Source organism: Aptenodytes forsteri, unplaced genomic scaffold (genome assembly GCF_000699145.1).
Source record: "Aptenodytes forsteri isolate BGI_AS27 unplaced genomic scaffold, ASM69914v1 Scaffold412, whole genome shotgun sequence".
NCBI classification, from domain to species: Eukaryota; Metazoa; Chordata; class Aves; order Sphenisciformes; family Spheniscidae; genus Aptenodytes; species Aptenodytes forsteri.
The window spans coordinates 340,291-352,760 of NW_008794266.1; the positions used below are offsets into that span (position 1 = coordinate 340,291).

The 12,470-nt window shown below is 44.4% G+C and overlaps 1 protein-coding gene across 1 annotated transcript in view; it reads right to left on the reverse strand.

Moving 5' to 3' along the window:
* Positions 1-12,470, reverse strand: part of ABCA1 (ATP binding cassette subfamily A member 1) — an 80,059-nt gene that overhangs the window by 51,302 nt on the left and 16,287 nt on the right. The gene's annotated exons all lie outside the window — the stretch shown is intronic.

Here is a 12,470-nt window from a genome sequence, read left to right on the forward strand (position 1 = left end):
AGAGAGAGAGACAATTTTGTCTTTACTATGCTTAAATAAGCAGCGATGAGGAAAGCAGCTATGCCAGGAGGAGCTGAGAGCACAAGTCTCGTGGGATTTACTGGGGTGAAGATTTCCAGGCTAAGCCAAGTCAACCAGCTAGGTGTCACACTGCTGCTTCTACTCTAGGAAGAGAGGATGCTGCAGCCCACAGCAAACAATGGAAAACAACGAGCTCTAAAGGGAAAATAATGCAAGGGAGACCCAAGAGTTTGTACCTTCCCCCTACTATAGGGAACAGCTGTAACAGAACATTTTTTTTTCCTCTCTTTCGTGTTTTTTGCTTAGCTCAGCGAGTGATACCCTCAAGAAAGCCCAGCCCTCAGCAAAAAGCATGCTGGGCACTCAGGGTGCCACCGGCGGGGGGAGGGAGGCTGGCAGTCCGGGTGTCACTTCTGCTTCCCAGGGCCCAAGCTTGGCAGAGCAGCCGGCGAGGGGAGGAAGCCACCACCGGCGGTACAGGGAGGCTGGCAGTCCGGGTGTCACTTCTGCTTCCCAGGGCCCAAGCTTGGCAGAGCAGCCGGCGAGGGGAGGAAGCCACGCGCCCTGCTCTTGCGGCACGAAGCACGCAGGGGTTACTGACGGTCATTGCTCCCTCCTCTACATATCCAGTTACAAATTCCCTGTTGCCTTTTTGTTCCACACGATAAAGTAAATCACCCTCCTCTGCTGAGGCGATGCGGAGGTTACTTTGGGACGAAAGTTTCTCGCTCGCCCTCCTCTCTCCGCCCCAGCAAGACCACTGAGCAATGCACTGGTTTTGACCACGCTGTGCAAACGCCCCACTGCACCCCGTCACCAAAATCAACCATCATCCCCTCTCTCCCAGCCCGGGGAAAGGCTGAGAAAAGAGCAGGCTCCTGCAATAACATAAAAATGTCCTTTTCTTTCCAGCAGAGGCTAAAGCACCCTGCTTCACCACAACTGGAGCAAAAATTCCCCCCACCCTGACTCCTTGGTTACTTCCTAAATGCGCTGAACTCCCTAAACACTTCTGCAGCTTGTTTATTTTTTGGTGAGATCATCAACAGTTCGGAAACTCAGATAGACAAAGGGGTAGCTGGCTGAAGGCACACTGGCATGCAGAGATTAGATGTTTCCAAGTTTTTTTGTTTTAATCTGTCCCCATTTAAAATATTTTTCAAGCTCCTCTTAAAGGGCCACACACCTTTTAAAAAAGTGTAACCAAGCAATAATTCTCCTACTTTTCTCATTGTTGTTTTGTTTTTGGGTTTGCCTAAGCTTTTTTGTTTGTGGGTTTGGTTTGGGGGTTTTTTCCCCATATGGAAACAGCGTTAACAGGGCATTTCTCCCTTGCCTTTTTGTCATGCCGAGCATTTTCAGACTTGCTCAGCACTAGAAATTTGCTGAAAATTGAAACTGCCTTCCAAGGCAACTCCTACAAACGTCTGAAGGAGTTTTCATCATCATTTGGAGGAAAACACAAAGGGAACAGAACGTAAAAGTTACCAAAACTGCTTGTGGGACAATGCTTGGCTTCCAGCCAGCTGGTCATGAACCCGTGCTCACTGGTCATAATGCTTGTCTGCCCAAGACCAAACATGGAAGCTCTGCGAGACCCAGGGACTGAATCCCAATACCATGGTCCTGCTGCAGTGCCCTAAGCAAAGAGCCAGCCTTTCTTACCATGCATTTTCTCCCCCATGCCATCTGGTCCTACTTCCAGTACTTGTGGCTCAGTGTCTTATGCAATCCCCCTCAATCATGGACGCATGCATAATGACTTGCACGTGAAACCACAGAAAAGCACCGAACACTGCAATCAGTCTAAATTCCTGCCCGGGATACTTCAAAAAGACAAGAGTTAATAGAGATTTCCTCTTGAAAACGGCCATTCTCCTCCAAGACTGCTTGCCCACTAGGGCCTAAGGAAATACAAGAGCATTAGTTAAAAGAACTCCTCCAAAAATAGAAAACAAAAGAAACAGGCAAGTCTTTTGAAGGCTAATACCAAGCTTACCTAATAATGCAAACATTTGGAGTGGAAGAACTCATTTTACATCCAGAGGCCTACTACTGCAATATTTTCCTGCAATAAAAGCTCAGACACGCTATCAAGTTACTCAAAAAACGTGAGGCAAAATGTCAGCTCAAACGTGATTTAACTCACGCTTGAGACTGACAAACAGCATTGGTACGGTCAGCTATTGCAAGCCGGCTGGCACAGAACAATGCAGCTGCAGCATCCGGACAGCACATCAGAGAGAAGTCTCTCCACATACTTTTGCTGATGTGGACATGCAGCCTCTTTCCCTCTCCCCTTCATCTTCAACAGAAAACCAGGGGAGTCGCAGTCCCACTGGCTCCCCTCAACACCACCACAGGGAATGGCCTCCTGGTCGAAACATCAGGTCCCACCAACCGAGACAAGCCCTAGGCACAAATGTGGAGATGAACTTGAGGTCAGACTGAGCAACCACGCTCAAAGACAGTCAAGATCTGATGCGAACCATCTCGCTGATTCAGTGCTGGGATGCATGTCTGCAGAGTACTGAGGTAGCTTACCCTCATGGCAGACTGCTCTTACAGTTTCAGTCCTGACCCCAAGGGAGCAAGAGCAGAACAGCAGAGAACATAAGCAAAGCCTCTGTTTATAAACCATGCAAATAACCCCCAATGCCAGCAGGCCCAGTGGGGCTGAAATGCTTTTGTTCTGCCTAGCTCCAGCTTGGGCACTGTACGGCAACAAAGCAAGAGACCGCCCCCATCCACATGAAACAAGCAGGAGAAGAGAAGTCCATTTCCCACATGGGGCATGGAGAAAGGTCCTCCCTATGGTCACATAAGGAAGCCTCCAGCAGAACACAGAGCTCCCAGAGCTGGAGGTCTTGTGTCTTAACCACAAAACCACCCTTCCTCTCTGAAGTCACAGGTCAGGATTAGACAATCGCACATGGCAGTATTTCAGGGATACTGACTTCATGAAAGGCACAGCTGTCCTTCATTTCCACACAGTTCAAACAGACCTTGGGCACTGAATTCTGCGCATGGAAACCAGAAACTCATGATTTTCAGATTGCAGAGCATCTCCTACAGGACTGACACACTGTTTTAAGTCTTTTTAAGATTTACATTTTCCTGACAGCTCAACCTTTTCCAGCACCTTCATGCCTGAGCACAGAGCTAGGCTGGTCATTCCTTGCTTGAGAATCAAATCATTGTGACAATAGAAAAAACCCAAAACCTCAAGGAGCTCAAGACATCCACATGAATTAGCAAAGAAAAACAGAACCTCCACGCTTCCTACATTATTGGTTAAATTGAACAGCAAACCAAAAAGTGTTAATTATAAAACATAACAAGTCAGTGCTATGTGGGGTTTCTCCATTCCATGCAGATCAGAACTGAAGCACTGATTGTACGGTAAAGAAAGTGTCCATGGTCCATATGTTCTCCACAGCCAGAGGTTTTTAGCATCCTCATTCTAGAAACACAACCCCAGTTACTTTCACAAGCTCAAAAGGTGGCTCAATGGAGGAAAGATCAAGAGAAACTACAGCCAGGAACTAGTTTTAATTTGCTGATTTTACTACAAGTATGACCATGAGAGGTTCCACAGTAAGTGGTGACCATTTCCAGCAATACTGGAAAGATTCACAGACAAGTGGGACAAAAAAAGCCTGTGGAGACAGGTTACAGAGCAAGACTGTTCTCTTCAAACTTCTCTCCCATTCTTTCTTGCTTCACTTGGAAGCACAGAGGGCTCATACCTTCCTCCAGAAACTTAATGGTGCAGCATCTTTTAAAATTAAACAATAGGGTAGAAAAACAAAACCCCACGGAAATTGTGGCTACAGTTTTCATATCCTGAATGCGGCCTTCTAAAAATAAAAGGCATGCAAGTGGTATTTCGACATATCTCAATCCACCGTAGAGTACAAAGCTCACCAGGTCTGACCTCAATTTGCAGGGTTTCTGCCCAAAGTGTTTGTGCCCGTAATCTACAATAAACCAGATTTTCAACCAGTTTAAAACTAACAAGCTCAGTGGAAACAATGTGACAGTCAGCTCTACTGTTTACTTCCCACCTTCACATGCCGTAAGTCCCTACAAGGAACTGGGTGAAGGAAGGGGGAGAAGGGGATTCATGCCATAAGTTAACTCAGAAGCTAAGAGGAAAGCAGGGCAGTGTCCCATCTACAAACGTGACTATTTATCTTCAGGGGATTTCACTCCCTACATGCAAGGCAGAAAACAATTATGTTATTTTCTGTATATCCATTGCGGCTGAAGGATTTACTAGCCTTTGGCTAAGCCTGTATTCCTCACAGCCAAGCATCAAGGCAACAGAGAAGCTGGTGTTAAAATTATGACCCTTTATTTCTCATCATAGAGACTGCTCATAGGGCAACCCAATCATTTTCATAACAGCAGCATTAAGGCATCACAGCAAGATGAAACAGTGAGACAGGATGGGGCACGAGAAGCTTTAGCTTCGTTCTTCAGAGTCAGCAGGTTTCCACAAGTGCCCAAAGGCGACAAGAAAGACAAGCGGGTTCCCAGCACAATACAGTCAGAGGCACCCGTCTCCACCAGTTAACAGAAGGAGCAAAGCAAGGAAGAGTGGCAAGTGAGCAAATAAGGCACTTTCTTCTCCCTGCACAAAGAGTTCAGATTCACAGCTCCCACTTCCCCACTCAGGTAAAACCACACTTCTACAGTGAGGGAGGTGGGTGTGCGGCACTTCCATAGCGCTCTCATGCGAGGGCAGTAACTCAGACACCCATGACAGCCTGACTGCACAGCTGGCTGTCAAGCCTGTGGAACACCGCTCCACAGTGCCCAGGCAAAACCGGAGGACAAGGTCACGCGGCTCCCCCGTCACACAGGCCTGCTTCACCCAGGGCATCGCTTGTTCACCAGTCATACTCCCGGCAACAGGAGTTTTTGCAAGACACAAGCACATGAAGGGGCTGAAGCTGAGACCAAGAGCTGGAGCTCCAGCTCCAGCAGCTGAAAGCATTTACTGGTAGCACCTGTGACCACTATGAGGACTCTGGCTAGAAACCTGCCGTAGCATTCAGCAAACCCTCACACAGCGAGAGGACCAGGGCAGGCAAACCTTGGTTTGCTGCCACAGAATTACCTCGTACACTGGAATTTCATATTAATTTTTCAATGAAGTATCTGGGAAGTATTCCTCAGGAATATGTGACGGGTGCACTTGAACACCTCAACTGATTTTCACACTCATTACCCATCACTGTGATTTATAGACAAAAGGTGTCCGAAGCTACTCCCCATAAAAATAAAAGTGGGCTTGCAAACAAGTTCAGTGGTGGAAAGGAAGACTGAATGACTTGTGAATTGACGATCATCCAGAGGAAACAGCGATCTCCTAATGTTGAAGCCTGTTACAGCATTGTACCCTACTGAGCCAATGACCCCAATCTACAATGTGAAAAGCAATCCTTTCAGATGGGCCAGTGCTCAGCTTGGCAAGGCAGCAAATTTTCATCTGCCCTCGTTATATTCTTAACTTTGGGCAACACGTCCAGAAAGCATGAAAAAACAACATTAATTTTTTTTTGAAAGCAATTACTATGTTTTAATTTTCCTTTTCCTATAAAGCAGTGTTCCCCCTGTGTGGTGGGAATAGCTCTCAGAGCTGCCTGTATCCCTGTTGATACTGGCAGGAGCTAAAACTGTCTTCTGAACAAGCTGGACAGCCATACCCCGATTTGCTGACAAGAAATCAAGCAGCTCAGCAGGCCTGTTGAGCAGGATCGGCTGGTGTGAAAGTGCAAGCCTAATTTGCTCGCAGTCGAAGTGTTGTTCCTCCTGCAGCCATGGCTTGACCTGTTCTTATGGTAGGCTGCAGCTCTCTGCTCTGTGTCCAATCAGACATGTAACTGCTGCCTCTGCAGACATTAGATAATACTCAAGTGAGCACTGCCTTAACCAGAACCCATCATCTTCTTGTATTTGCCATTTCAAACGGTGATGTGAGTAGAGAGGAGGCAGCCTGCCGTCTACCTCCAGCAGCTAGGATCTCTCCTGGGAGAAAAGGAAACGTTGTGCGACAGGCCTTCCCTCTCATCTTGGGACTGCAGACGCTGGAATCATCTCCACTCCTCTAAAAATCACCATTTTTACTTAGAAGAGCTTTAAAAATAGTGGCCAGCACAATCACTCTGGCAGAAAGCACAGCTGACACCGTGTACTGGTGCACACACAAGAGACCAGTCCTCGGTTAGCCTTCACTGGGGGTATGTTGTCTTCAAGGATGCAGAGCCCATTTAAGCCACCTGAGATCCCACCTCCAACCTGCATGGAAAGTCAGCAGGAAACACAAGGCAATACCTCTCTTTCGGTAGTACTTTAAGTCCCAAATGCCATCAGGCCCCCCTCCTGTATAACACACATGACAACAGAAAGACTGCATCAGAAAGCAACGACATAAGGCACAGAATCGAAAGCCACAGGCTAGTCACCAGCAGTCCTGCCTGCAAACACAGCCTGCAGAGCTTCTGTCTATGAAGAGACACACCCAACCACCTCCCTAGGCCCTGTGTAACACCACAGAAGAGAGATTCTCGCATCTTCCCCTGCTGCAAGCCAAATTCTGTTACCAGCAGAGACAACTGTGAAATACAGCTTGCCAATGAAAAAATGGAAAAAAGTTATTCAGGCTTCTAACAGTGCAAAGAATGAAGCAGGCTTAAAGGAAACATCCTAAGTATCTTCACTGTATTGCTTTAAGAAGCAAACCCCAAGCAGAACTCCAGATCGCATGGCAGGTGTAACTGATTGAAAATTCTCCTGCTAATTTGCACAAAATAAGGATAAACTGCAAATTTCTCAGCCTTTGAATTGGCTTGTCAGCCACAGAGATGATGGACCTCAGATCTGACCAGATACAATACTTCATTATTACAACAAAATTATTTTCAGGAGTGGTATACAGACACATTTAGGGCTGGTACAAGCCATGGAGAAGGTCTCTAAAGGTCAAATCCAGCTCAGAAAGAGAAGTGCGAGGCAGAAAGTAAGGGTTTGCTGTTAAGATTGGATTTTGACTGCACTAGGAACATTATGCCCTAGATAATATACAGATTTTAGATGTTTCAAAACATCAACTCAGACACAGTAAAATTCCTTTAAAAAAAAAAGATCAATAGACAGACTGGAAACCAAACAGCATGGTCACATCCAGCCACATACCACTATTCTAATGGCAAACACCGGTGTGAGCATACAAGGAATGACACTATGTTATTAAAAAGCATGGAGCTAGGCAGAAGTTGAAAGTATGAGCTGTGAGCAAGGAGGACCCCATCTAGAATGCCTTGTACTTGAGCAAGTGACCTTAAATACAGTGGAAATTCAAGTCAAAGGAAAAAGCAGGACTGGACATTTTAATCAAGTGACCATTACTAACAGCAGAAGAGTTTTCATGAGCTGGCTACATGAGCAAGCATCTGGGAGACTGCTGGTTCAAATGCAAACAGAAGGCACCTATATCGGAACCATTTCAAAGCCCCAAAACAAGCAGGCACAACCACTCCAGCAGTATCATGCTACTTGAAACTTAGCACAGCACCAGCTACCCAGTTTGAAAGGCTTCCCCCATGAAAATGGTATGGGTAATGATGAACCTTAAGCAAAATGGCAGGCAGAGCTGCCCAGGACCAAAGCACCCTGACTGTCCTGTACTTACAGTTATTTAGACTTGCATAGAAAGGCTGCTGAGAAGAGAAAAAGCCACCCCTCCCCTTGGGTGTGAAGCCTCACCCTGCCATGGCTCCCTTCCTCTCACTCATCACAGATTCGGGAAACCTGACTCACATCAGACTTCTTTTAAAGTTTAACACAATATCAAGTCTGCAGTCAGCAGATCATAGCGGCTCTTGCTTCCACTACGTTCAGAAAGACCTGTCACTTCTGGATTTGGTGCCAAGTCCTAATGCCTCTCACCTAGCACACAACAGCAGGAGCCACCTCCAAAACAAAGGGTCAAACCAATCCAAGAGGTAGCAAAAAACGCTAAAGATTAACAAGGGTAAGCCAATCATTATAGTCCAATTAGTTTAAGCAGAAACGCTGTCTGCTTATGCTGAAAACATACCTACATCTGAATTATTTCAACCTCCCACGATTGCTCCCTATGTTTCAATTTAGTTGGTCATTGGAAAGTTATCCTTATGGATAGACTCAAGTCCAAAGAAGGGAAAGAAAAAAAAAAATAATCAAGAAAAAAAAAAATCAAGCTTCAGCACTAAAACAAGAGATTATGTTTTCTCTGCCTAGTTTAGGGCAACCTTTGCAACCATTCAGCCCCTTCACTAGTATAAATCAGACTGTTGAGCAATAGCACTTCCAAATAGTTAAAAGAATTTTCTCAGTCTTTGGGAAAGACTGAAAAGCAGATGCTTAGTAGATACAGATTGCCCCAATTCCCATAAAGTCCTGGCTAGAGATCATGTCTCTTGTATGCTAAGTGCGACATTATACTGCTGTTCACATCGGGATGCCCTCAACAGATCCCACCCTGGTAGTCTGAGGAGCTCATCCTTCAGGTTGGTGTTCTTCTGGACTGTCAATATACTAACCATTCCTTCCCTTCAGTACTGGCATAACTTGCTGGCTGAAAATACACCTTGGAGTACTTGTACCAATACAAGTGTCCACTGTTTCACATAGAGGACAGGAACATTACTAGTAGACGCAGGGAAGAGCAGTGCCTCTTGTTGCTTTAGGAACCTGGTCCTGTGTGTATCACAGCCCCAAAGCAGTGCAGTTAACCTGAAGAAAACTGAGTGTGTGCTGCTGTAGAGGTCTTGTGCGTTATTTATATGGATGCATTGGTAAAATTCTTTGCACTTTCTTCAGGTAGCAGCAAGAGATAACATGAAAAAGGAAGGAAAAAGACCAGGTAGGCGAAGACACTTGTGGTCTTAAAGGGCTACTCTATTGTCTTGATTTCTGTTCTCTGGTTTTACAGCACACTTCTCCCCAGCTGCTGGGCAGTGGGCAAGTATGTGAGCAGAGCAGGGTAGTAACACAGGTGTGCAGAGACATCTGATGGCTGCTGACCATGTCATCACACAGCTGTGCCTTCGCTATGAGGGAAGTTGTTGGGACAACGCGCTTTTGCGTCCACATCTTGTCTCAAGTGGCAAAGCACTACTGTTCTGAAGTAGCATTTTGCTGGGTAGGCAACAGCTGCTGCTTTCTTAAGCAGCTGGCTGGCACAAGTCAGAACAAGCACTCAGACTTGAGATACTGCTATCTTTGCAGTAAGCTGTCTTTGCCCCATCAGCAAATCCCCTTCTGGCATATATGTATGCTCAGTCAGCCTCAGATATGGTCCAGTTATGTTTCAGCTGCACTTGCTAAAATAGATGGAGAACTACAAGGAAGGGACCTCCTGACATGCAATAGTTTATGCTTATTAAGTTCTGGCTGTCTGTAGTCATGCAAACCTCCTGCCAGTGTCAACCAAAAACGTATCTAAGGACTAAGGTAGTATTTGTTTCTAAAAAGACATGTTTAGAAGAACAGAAAGGTTCAGGGGGGGGGGGGGGGGAACCACAGGAGGGGGTCTTTATTTAAAATCCCTTGAAAGGGTCTTTTATTGCATCATCCTTAAAATGAAAACTAAATTAGAAAGGAAAGGAAACCTTGGCTGTTTACAGAAGATGTGTGTCACAGATCAGCCTGAATCTCCTCCACATATAGCTTAGTGCTGCCAAGTCAGCATAAAAAAAGCTAGGGCAAGTTCTTCAACTAATAGATGAGCTACACCAATTTTTTGATCAGCTGAGGATCTCATGCCCCAGAGGTATAAGCAATACATAGTTTTAACAAACTCAGTTAATTATTAACACTCAGTTAATACATAAATATGTATATTTTTTTATTCTGCAGCTTTTGCATTTAATTTCAAAGGATTTTTCCACAATTTTGGAAACAAAACATATGCAAAGTATGATACAAGCATAAAACCTGTAACCTGAACTAAAAACACCTCAAACAAGACACATCCACTACTTGATAAAACACAGCAACGCTAAAAAAAAAAACCCTAGGGTTGAAAGTTAAAAGTGTTGCAGTTTGTTCAAGCTGCAAAGAAATGTAGCAACAGGAGGCAGAGTACGTTGTTTGATTTTAGCCAGGATCCTGGCATTAACACTCACTTACTTTATGACCAAAAAATACTTAAATAGAAGAGCATCTGTTTCCCATGAAAAAGGCTGTCCACAAAAATTGAACTCACGGATTTTCAAAAAATTCGGTCAAGCAGTGCTCTATCCTCTTGCCTGGGTAAAAATGAACTTTGATTCAACATCAACAATATTTCAAAGCCATCACCTTTTATTGCATCCTGACTACATTGATAACTGTAACATCTTACTATGTTTCAGAATGAGGGCTCCAGTTCCTTGGCAGCTGTTTATTTATTTAGCTCACAGGAATGCTATAAAAATTAGGTAATAAGTGTTCATAATGCACACTGAAGATGAAACATATTATTACTGGAGAAGGCTCCAAAGCTGAATATTAACTTGAGAGATACGGGAGGTTAGATCCAAATTAGGCACTCTGGCCTCAGTACCCTAAGTCAGACACAGAAGCGGACAGGGCTTTTACCAACTGCGGCAATTTCATAATAGCCACTCTAATGAGAGCTCAGCCCCACAGAAATCCCCCGAGAAAGCTGAACTTTTCACCAGATGACAGTGGTACAAATTTCCTAGGGGACTACTAACACCAAACTCAATGTGGAAAGTCTGTCCTGCTCTCTCTCAACCAACCTCAGACTGTAGCTTAAATAAACCAAATGCAATCTTCCACAAATCAGGCAATTTACTGAGATCCTGAGATTACAAGTCACCAAGAACAAATCCAGAAATTGTGTCAGTGGAAAACATAGAAAATAAATGCAAATTGAAGTTAACACTGAGCATAAGTTTTCGGCAACATAATGCTGGTATTAGCAAGCTGTACTGATAAGGCCGCATACAAATAGAGGGAGATAATAGGAGATTGTGAAAGGTGTAATTGTTTACTTAACAGTCTCCATTTTATTCACTAATTCAAAATAAAAGTCAGTGTTGACAAACCAGGCTGAAGAGTGTTAGGAGACTAAAGCAAGCACCCAGAGCTTCTCAGTACTGTCCTGCTTCTACAGCACATGGCAATATTACTTACACTGTGACAAGCACAGTAAGCAATTCTTTTTTTTTTTTAATCATTGTGTCTTTATCTGGACAAGTTAACAGCAAGATAAAGACGGTGCCTTTAAGGTACAGTGATTTGGTATCTGTTGGAATAGCTGTGTTGCTAATTGTAGATATGGGCACTGTTGGCTTCCCTGCATGCAGTCAAACCATTAGCTGGCACCATCAGGTTAGCTGGTCTTAAAGTAACCAAATTGCCAGTGCAGCACTTGACCAGTGCACACGAATGCTGACATTCTTGTGATTCTCCTCATATGTTTTTAACAGGGTTCATACAGTCTTCTGTGATAAGATTCTCAGAAATGTTTTTCTGAAGCTCCTGTCTGTCACCTAGTATAGTGCAAACACTATAGCAAGGCCAGATTTAACATAACACTGCATAGGTTTTTTCAATTCCACTTTCAAAAGGATTTCCATCTTTCCCTCCCACATCCACACACACCTAGAATCCAAGCTGGCATAATTCTAAACCTCTCACTTCAAAAGCACGTCAGCAGAAGGGAAGTTCAGACCAAAACCAGGCACCAAAGCTCAGTTCTGCAGAATCAGAAGACTGCGATGCACATTATGCTGTATCTGTTTACCCATCTCAACCTCTAAGCAGAGTCATGTATTAACAATGCTGTTACAGACATATAAACCTCTGAAAGTTCATGAACAGGCCCATGGGAAACAAGTACGATTTTCCTGGTAACAGATTTAATGCTGCAGCAGACCTTTGTACCTAAACCTCTGTCAACATCATTTTATTACTTTAATCTCATCTTTGGCTTCAAAATATTAAGGAAAGCAGAAGTAGACTCTATTGAAAGTGGTACTGTGCAAATGTGTAATTCAGCAAGTATCATGCTACCTCACTAATAAAAGCTGCATACCTAACTGCTCAACACACAACTTGAGACCCACACTTCCATAGGAAGTCTTCTCTACCTTTGCCTAATCTCTTGACTGTCAGCCTCCCAGTTTCAGTTTAGGACAGAAAACATAATGGACCCATTGGATTCACACAGAGACAGTGTCCACTACCTGTAGTAAGGGACTTAAAGTGCCCTTCCAAGAATGTTTTGGAAAGGTTTTTCCAGAAGATCTGCAGTTGCCTGCACAACTTCCATTCACTTACCAAAAAAAAAAAAAAAAAAAAAACACTCAGGTCTGTGCCTGCTCAGAGACCCACTGATTTACACAGAGACAGTGTCCACTACCTGTAGTAAGGGACTTAAAGTGCCC